Consider the following 9,593-nt stretch of genomic DNA (forward strand, 5'->3'; position numbering starts at 1 on the left):
TTGCCCCAAAACCTAAGCCTAGCCTGTGTTCTCAGACTTCCATCCCCACTCTCCTGGCCAACAAGTCCTCCAAATTCCCTCCTTTGGCTTGGGAATCCAGAGCCACAATGCAGCACTCTTCCTGCCCTCCAGAAGAAAAACTTTGCCCTATGTTGCTAACGAGAAACCCCAAATGATTATCTAATGCACGCCACACGACTGTACCGCAATTATAGAACCTACCCTGTGTAGTAATGCCCTGTCTGGCACAGCCTGAAACCAGACATCCCAAAGGACACCTAGACAGCTGGCCCCAAACTGAACACATTGGACCTGCCATAGCCTTAGGTCGTCATCTCTTCTCAACCTCGGTTTTCAGGCTTCAGAACCTAGACCTTGTCTCCAATTACTGCCCATGGGTGAACGTGATGCAGAAATCAGAATTCCTCCTTCCCCAAGGCAAGAAACCTTGTGGTTGACGTGTTGTCCAACGTTCAGTGTAGCAAAACCTGTGTTGCCGAGAAGCCACGCCAGTGCTTGAGGGCCGCCTTGGGCACAGACATGCATTGTGACCCACAGCGTGAGTCCCATATTCAAGTAACGGCTCTCAGTGGCTGGAACAAGAGCCTGCATATGGGGCTTCCCATGCCCATACGGCCCCAGGCCTTACCAGAGGGCAGGTATTCCTGTTGTCAGCATGCACTGCGACACTCACAAATCCCGCTATTGCGGGGACACCTGAGGCAGTAAACAGGACTCCTCCCTTCCCACAGAAAGACCCCAAACTCTAGGGAGTTGGGCAAATCACCAGAGAGGGAATACTCTTCCTAGGCTATGAGGCCACCTGTACATTAAACAGCAATCGTGGACACAACATCCAGAGACAAAAGCCTGAGTGACTGCCTCGACTAGCCCTCTTTTCATATCTTGAGGAGATGCTTTCACAGACTGTAGGTCAGGCCTACCATAACCTCAGCCCCAAACCTGAGCCGAGTTTCTGTTTTTGGATGTCTTTCCCCACAGCCACGGCACACACAAACTCCAGGCTGAGTCCTCTGGAGCCCCACCACAAGGCTGTGCCTGCTTTCTCCTAGGAAACTATGTCCATTCCGTTGGCCACAACCCTGCAAAATAGGAAAAACTTCAAGGTCCCCGAGGACATCCCACTACTGTAAACCGCCATGCACAAACGGGCATTCTGACAAAAGCTGAGCAACTACCTCCATGCACACATGCAGACAGATGCCCACAGAAACAGAAGATTGAACGTGGAAGGACCCTAGGCCCTAATATGAACGCTTGCTTTGGTTTTCATCTGTCACTCCTCAGAGGTCCGGGTTCAAAGACCAGCATATGGGGCTTTCCTGAGGCACCAAACAGAACACCTCTCATCTCCACATGGGAAGCTTCCTTGTTGGAGCTGTGTCAAACCCTTCAGGTTGGAGAATCCTGCAATGTCCATGAGCCACCGCCACATTCCAAGGTCTCCATGTCCATAAAACCACATTATGACCCATTCTCAGGAGAGTCCATATCAACTCAGCCCTCTGGGTAGCTCGCCCAAGAGCCTGCAGATTGAGTCTGCCTTGTCCCGATCAGCCAATGGCAATGTGAGGTGGTGTTTCTAGTCATCCATGCTTAGACATGTGCTCTTGAGTCTTTCCATATGGGGCATGACGGAAACATCCAATAGGACTCAACTCTCCTGTAGAATGAAACCTTGAGGTTTGGAGCAGCTCATAACTCCCAGCGTAGGAAAACCTCTCTGGCCTCATGATGGCCCCACCCGCTTCAGGATGGGGCAATCCTGGACACAAACTCCAGCCTGATGCAATGTCTGATACTCACCCTGACCTCAGATACAGGAGATCTCGATTCAAGCTCTGCAGAGTGGGCCTGCCGTGCCCTTGGCCAGAAACCTAATGCTAGCTTGTGTTTTCAGGCTTCCTTCCTCACACTCCTAGCAAACAAACCCTCCAGACTGGGAATTCTGGAACCAAAATGCAGAGTAACCCTCTGCCTGCCCACCAGAAGAAAAAGTTTGCCCTATGGGGCTCTCTAGACACCCCAAATTATGATCAACATGCTCTGGCCTCGACCGCACCCCAATTGGATTGACTGCCCTGGGCACTAATGCTCTATCTGACACAGCCTGAGGCCAGACGTCCCGACAGACAAAGAGACAGCTGGTGGCACACCCAGCACATTGGACACACCATGGCCTAAGGCCACCATCTCTTCCCAACCTGGGTTTACAGAATTATTAACGTAGACATTATATGTAATCCCCACACAGGTGGGTACCTGAAGCACAAATCAGAACTCCTCCATCCCCATGGCTATAAAGCTTGCTGTTGGCATGGAGTCACACCGTCATGATAGGAGATACCTTCATAACCCCTGAGGCCACACCCAAAAGTGATTGCCTACTTGGGCACAAATTCGCATTGTGACCCTCAGCATGAGCCCCATCTCAATGTAAGGAATTGAGGGGCCTGGACCAGGAGCCCACATATGGGGCTGTCCAAGCCCCTATGTTCCCAATCCTCACCAGAGTTCTAGTTCTCCAGTCGCACATACCCAGGGCTCTGGTCTGGAATCCCTCTCTTGGAGAGACACCTGAGCCAGACAGCAGGACTCCAACCTTCCCACAAAATGACCCCAAACTGTTGGGAGCTGGGCCAAATCTACAGAGAGGGAGACTCGTCCATAGCCCCTTGTAAGGGTGGGGCAGACTGAGTGGAGTCATCCAATCAGTAGGCCGTATGTATATCCACTGGGAAGGTTGAAATTCAATTGGTCACCTGTGTAGGGGCGGGGCTCAACCACCCCCATAAAGGTTGCTCTGCCAGGCTGCCAAGGGGGGCTCCTGCAGGAGAGCCGGGGGCTCCTGCAGGAGAGCCGGGGGCTGCTGCAGGAGAGCCAGGGCTCCTGCAGGAGAGCCGGGGCTCCTGCAGGAGGGCCGGGGGCTGCAGCAGGAGAGCAGCGGCTGCTGCAGTGGAGTCGGCAGAGAGCGGTGCAGAGGCGGTGAAGTCGGCAGAGAGCGGTGAAGTCGGCGGAGAGCGGTGGAAGTCGCAGAAGAGCAGGGGAGTCAACGGTGTATAGAAGAGCTGTAACAGCTCTTGTAAGAGCTATAACCACGTTTGGCGGTCCAGCCTCCAGCCCCCGGCGGCGGCCCCGAGCGCCGCCGCCTGCAGCTTCCAGCCTCCGGCGGCGGCCCCGAGCGCCGCCGCCTGCAGCTTCCAGCCTCCGGCGGCGGCCCCGAGCGCCGCCGCCTGCAGCTTCCAGCCTCCGGCGGCGGCCCCGAGCCATCGCCTGCAGCCTGCAGCCTCCGGCGGCCCAGCAGTCCAGTCGTCTGCGGTCCAGTTGTCAGCGTTCCCTCGACGCCTGCGGTCCTGAGACATCTGCGGTCCAGTTGTCAGCGGTCCCTCGACGCCTGCGGTCCTGAGACATCTGCGGTCCAGTTGTCAGCGGTCCCTCGACGCCTGCGGTCCTGAGACATCTGCGGTCCAGTTGTCAGCGGTCCCTTGACGCCTGCTGTGCCAGCGGCCCTGCCCCGCACTCCAGGACCCTCAGCAGTGACACAGTGAGAAACGACCTAGATGTCAGCAACCTCATTGGGAGTAGGCTCGCCGGGGTCAAAGTTGTCATCTTTTATAAAAGAAAGTCCTGACCGGTCAGTGAGATTCATGATGCTTGGCGCGAAATAAAGCTTTGCTTGACCTTCGCTTTGTATCAGTCTCGTTCCTTTGATCACGGACCCTAACATTTGGGGGCTTGTCCGGGATCAAACGACAAGAACTGAGCCAGCATCAGAATTTTTAAGAAAAGCCTCCGGAGGTATTGGGTTTCGAGGTATTGGGTTTGGAGGTATTGGCTTTGGAGGTATTGGGTTTCGAGGTATTGGGTTTCGAGGTATTGGGTTTGGAGGTATTGGGTTTCGAGGTATTGGGTTTCGAGGTATTGGGTTTGGAGGTATTGGGTTTGGAGGTATTGGGTTTCGAGGTATTGGGTTTGGAGGTATTGGGTTTCGAGGCATTGGGTTTCGAAGTATTGGGTTCCGAGGTATTGGGATCCTATAAGTCTGTCTGGTTGGAGCTCCAGGGTATAGCCCACCGGGGAGAAGCTGGACGCAGCCATGCTCACCAGGGCTGGAGTGGATGCGGGGATGCCCCATCCCTCTGCTGATAGATCGACAGGGGGTTCTAGTCCCCCTGGGCGGTCGGGGGGTTCGAGTCCCCCTGCGCGGTCGGGGGTTCGAGTCCCCCTGGGCGGTCGGGGGGTTCGAGTCCCCCTGCGCCGTCGGGGGGGTTCGAGTCCCCCTGCGCCGTCGGGGGGGTTCGAGTCCCCCTAGGCGGTCGGGGGGTTCGAGTCCCCTGCCTTCCCTTTGACAGTTGAGGGGTTCAAGTCCCCTTAGACGGTTGGGGATAAAGATAGCCCCCACCAGTGGCAAGCTCTGGGTAAATTAAAAAGTGCATAGAAATCGATGCACTCCATAAATTTGGTCAGGAGGACAAAGAGAAAAATCCGATTAGGAAATCCATTGAGCTATACAAAAACAAAAACAACACACCAAAGCTTATGGAATGCCATTAAAACAGTACTTAAAGGGAAATTATAGCAGTAAGCACCTGTTTTAAAGGATGAAGTTAAACTTCTACCTCATACAATATACAAAATTTTAAAAGGATCAGAAACCTATATTGTACTCTATAAGGCAACTTATATATGCTATAATATCGATGACCCTTGAAAACATTAGGCCAAATTAAAGAAGCCAGTGATAAAAGACTACATGTATGATCCTGTTTATATGTGAAATGTCCAGAAAACTCAGATCTATAGGAAAAGAAAGTAAATTAATAGTTACTTAAGATAGGTTGCCAAGAGATGGGAGTGACCAATGTTTGAATGGGGTTTCATTTAGGATGGTGAAAATGTCCAGAACTTGATTGGACACAATTCATACTTTTAAAGTATACATTTCAATAAACCATTTAAAGGTTATAGAAACTCTAAAGGAACAACAAATAGAAAGGTAAATAACAAGATAATAGGAGAATATGAAAAAGCTCATGGAGCTCAGGAAAGGAAGTCCCCCCCCAGCAGCAGGCTCTGGACGAGGGCCACTGGGGTTGTGGTTATTTGTTTGTTTTTAGTTTTTTGTTGTCTATTGTGTTTTGTTATGGTTGAAGGAATGTGGCAAGCAGAGAGTAAGGGGACACTAGCTTTCATCTCTCTGTTCCTCATAATAGATGTGGGGCTTCTCCCTCACTCATTTTGTGTGTTAAGGGCTATAACGAGCTACCTGGAGTTAGTCAAATGCCGGGTTAAGGTGTCCAATGCTGATGCTCATTAGAGCCAGGCATGGAAAATAAGTGCCTAGTGGGCCACTTTTGGTAAGCAGAACTGGTACTGTGGGATGAACCAACCTCGAGACAGAGACTTTAAGGAATATTCCCAAGCAGCTGCCGAAACTTCTTTTGTTTCGGGGAATTCCTTGCCTTCTCTGGCCCGACGTGGACTGCCTGGCCCCTCCCCCTTGCTGGCAGGGAAAGCATGGCATCTGAAGTGGAATGGGCCCAGGTGGAACATGAGGTTGGTTGGCGAAGGGATGGCTGGGCTGATGGTTAACTGTCTGTTTCAAGGGTTTAATGAGTAATTGTTAAAGTGGCTTCCGAAGTCTTTGATAACCTGAAACTGTGAAGGGTTGCTTGAATGACAAATGGAGTTAAATTTGTTGGACATCTAGATCCTAACCAAATGGGATGAAATGCTAGGGCGCCGTTTGCTGGAACTGGGTTTGTACTTTTGAAATCTGCTGGTGAACACATTCTGTGCTTAACTGATTGATAAATTTGCCATCTAAAGAATTCTGTTGTAACAACTCACCATTGGTTTATATTTAGTCTTAAGTAGAGGTTAAGGTATTTCTAAGAGTACAAAATTCTGTTAAGTGTAATTAAGACTGATGGAAATGAGAAAAGCAACTCTGTATGTAAAAAGTAGGAGATATGTAAAAGAGAGATAAACAGCCCTAAGGCCACTGTCGGAGCTAAATCCATTCGTAAAAGAATGGAAGGGGAGACTGATCACCTCCCATTAGCCAGGGATACCAAAAGGGGAGGATGTCCAACCTGTTTGAATCTGGAAAATGCCTGACTGTGTGAATGTATCTCTATGGCTCCACCGCTTCCACTATGGAGTCTGAATGGACTGCACCCTAAATCTTGCAGGGCTTCATATGGCATAACGGTCATCTACTCCGTGGAGTAGCCCAGTCCAGGGTTTATACAGCCAGACCTTAACTAAGATGCTCCTAAGTTCCCACGAGGGACACGAGCAGGACAGCATCCAGGGACAGCCCTGCTCCAATGGAAGAGCAGATCACAGCTGTTCTCTCTGGGCTCCTCCACCCAGAATCTGGGAGATGGAACAGGGGAAATTCTGTGCAATGAATTTGGACTCTGCTTAGCACCTCTGTGTTGGCTCTCAGCCCTAGAAAAACGAGAGCCTGAGGGTCCACTTTGAGTCTAGGAAGCCATCTTCCAAGAGGAAGAAAACTCTCTGAAACTCTGTGAGCTGCTCGTCCCTCTTCTCTGATGTCTGGACTCGATGGGTCACACAAGGGCCTATGGGAGGAGCTCGGGAGTCAAGGCTTCAAATCTTGGCCATCGGAGGCTGCCAGGGACCTGACCCGATTGATACACGTGCAGCTGCTGGCACGTTTCTGAATATGCTGGCTCTCTGCAGCCTCTGCATCTTTGAACAACATGTCCATCTGTCTGAAACATCATTCTGTTCCAAGCACTTAGAAACCCTCCACTACCTCCTCCTTTGTACAGAATGGGTATGACCACAAGGCATCAGTAGCCCAAGAAGGCCGGGGGCCAATGTAACTATGAACGAGAGAGATATGGTAGCTAACCAAGCCTGGACAAATTAAGGTAACAGTAGGGTATGAGAAAGTTCAGCTTCCTCCAGCAAGGGGAGGACGGTTCCATGTTATATAGGGTGTCACGTACACTCATCTGAGAATATCGGGTAAGAACCTTATGATTGTCTACGGCCATACCACCCTGAAGGCGCCAGATCTCGTCTGATCTTGGAAGCTAAGAAGGGTCGGGCCTGGTTAGTACTTGGATGGAAGACTGACAGGGAATACCGGTTGCTTTGATCTCCAAGAGGGAATTTCTTGGGACGGTGGGCTACTGCAGGCTGTGGATGCTACCTTCACGGAGATGGCACAACCTCTCTACGAACTGGCTAAGGGAGGACTCACTATGGTAGAGTGTGGACAGCTGAGGCAGAAGGAGCATTTTGGGAATTACAAAGAGCCTTACTGTGTGCCCCAGCATTGGTCATCCCAGATGTTACCAAGCCCTTCCACTTGTATGTGAAGGCAGGGCTGACTAAAGAAGTTTTGACTCAGACTCTAGGGTATGGTGAAGGCCAGTGGTCTATCTTAGCAAGAAACTAGATCCAGTAGCAGCTGGGTTCCCCCTTTGCTTCTGCATAATTGCTGCCATGGCCCTCCTAGTCAAGGATGCATGCAAATTGACTCTGGGTCAAAATCTCATTTTGACCACCACCCACGTTATCAAGGGCCTTCTCCGGACTCCACCAGACCGATGGATGACGAACGCCCGGGTAACGGGGTATCAGGCCCTTTTCCTCAATGAACCAAAAGTGGCCTTCTGACCCCCAGCAGTGCTAAATCCAGCCACACTGCTGCCAGAAGAGCTAGCTGACCATCCACACGACTGTGGGGATGTCTTAACCCAAGTCACAGGAATAAGGCCGGATCTCAGAGACACTCCCCTCCCGGATGCGGAAATGACTCTGTTCACAGAAGGGAGTAGTTACATGGTCAGTGGAAAAGAGGTATGCGGGGGGCTGCAATGGTTTCTCCTGGGCAGAGACTCTGGATGTCAGCCCTGCCACATAGGATCTCGGTGGAAAAGCAAAGCTGATTGCATTCACCAAGGCACTACAGATGGCCGAGGCCACAGGCACTAACTGGAAACTACAGTGTGCCTACTGGCCCCAGAGCTCTGAGCAAGGAGAATGAACCAGACTCTCGAAAAGACCTTGACAAAGTTAATTCTGGAGGCTGGCGGTGGACAGAAAATCTCCTTCCTTTTACTCTCAGGGCACGATGTAATAAACAAGGTGACCCCATTTAAAATAATGTTTGGGAGCTCTGTCCTAGGTTACAGGAGGTTGCCCTAGCAGAAATGACTGATCAGTCTATACCCCAGTCACTGCAGGCATTACAGTCTGTCTTAAAAAGAAGGGATCCAAACTGCCTATACTGGAACAGAGACGGTGGAACCACATCCTTACCAACCCGGAGACTTGGTTTGGATACGTCGCTATCAAGTGGGGAATTTGGAGCCTCATTGGAAGGGACCATTTACTGTTATCCTAACCACCCCCACAGCAGTAAAAGTGGAAGGCATCAGGGCCTGGGTTCATGCGGGTCATGTCAAACGAGCTGAGAGTAAGGATGCCCTCCAGAAATGGGAAATGCAGCCAAAAGACCCTGCTGACCATAGACTGAATCTAAGACTAAAGAAACTGTGAGTGTATTGTTGCTATACTAAAGAAAATTGGGGCGATAAAATGTTAGTCTTATATGTTCAATATAAGGTAGAACCATCTGAAAAGTCAAGGATTTGACTAATCTCCAAAGAAAAGGGGGGAATGTAAGGGTGGGGCAGACTGAGTGGAGTCATCCAATCAGTAGGCTGTATGTATATCCACTGGGAAGGTTGAAATTCAATTGGCCACCTGTGTAGGGGCGGGGCTCAACCACCCCCATAAAGGTTGCTCTGCCAGGCTGCCAAGGGGGGCTCCTGCAGGAGAGCCGGGGGCTCCTGCAGGAGAGCCGGGGGCTGCTGCAGGAGAGCTGGGGGCTCCTGCAGGAGAGCCGGGGGCTGCTGCAGGAGAGCCGGGGGCTGCTGCAGGAGAGCCGGGGGCTCCTGCAGGAGAGCCGGGGGCTGCTGCAGGAGAGCCGGGGGCTGCTGCAGGAGAGCCGGGGCTGCTGCAGGAGAGCCGGGGCTCCTGCAGGAGGGCCGGGGGCTGCAGCAGGAGAGCAGCGGCTGCTGCAGTGGAGTCGGCAGAGAGCGGTGCAGAGGCGGTGAAGTCGGCGGAGAGCGGTGAAGTCGGCGGAAAGCGTTGGAAGTCGCAGAAGAGCAGGGGAGTCAACGGTGTATAGAAGAGCTGTAACAGCTCTTGTAAGAGCTATAACCGCGTTTGGCGGTCCAGCCTCCAGCCTCCGGCGGCTGCCCCGAGTGCCGCCGCCTGCAGCCTCCGGCGGCGGCCCAGAGCGCCGCCGCCTGCAGCTTCCATCCTCCGGCGGCGGCCCCGAGCACCGCCGCCTGCAGCTTCCATCCTCCGGCGGCGGCCCCGAGCACCGCCGCCTGCAGCTTCCAGCCTCCGGCGGCGGCCCCGAGCACCGCCGCCTGCAGCTTCCAGCCTCCGGCGGCGGCCCCGAGCCATCGCCTGCAGCCTGCAGCCTCCGGCGGCCCAGCAGTCCAGTCGTCTGCGGTCCAGTTGTCAGCGTTCCCTCGACGCCTGCGGTCCTGAGACATCTGCGGTCCAGTTGTCAG

At 52.6% G+C, this 9,593-nt stretch overlaps 1 pseudogene; it reads left to right on the top strand.

The window, feature by feature from the left end:
- The first annotated feature begins 7,040 nt into the window (after window positions 1-7,040).
- LOC122907913 lies at window positions 7,041-7,159 on the top strand (annotated as a pseudogene).
- Window positions 7,160-9,593: the final 2,434 nt, after the last annotated feature.

This window comes from Neovison vison, chromosome 5 (assembly GCF_020171115.1).
Source record: "Neovison vison isolate M4711 chromosome 5, ASM_NN_V1, whole genome shotgun sequence".
Classification (NCBI taxonomy): domain Eukaryota; kingdom Metazoa; phylum Chordata; class Mammalia; order Carnivora; family Mustelidae; genus Neogale; species Neogale vison.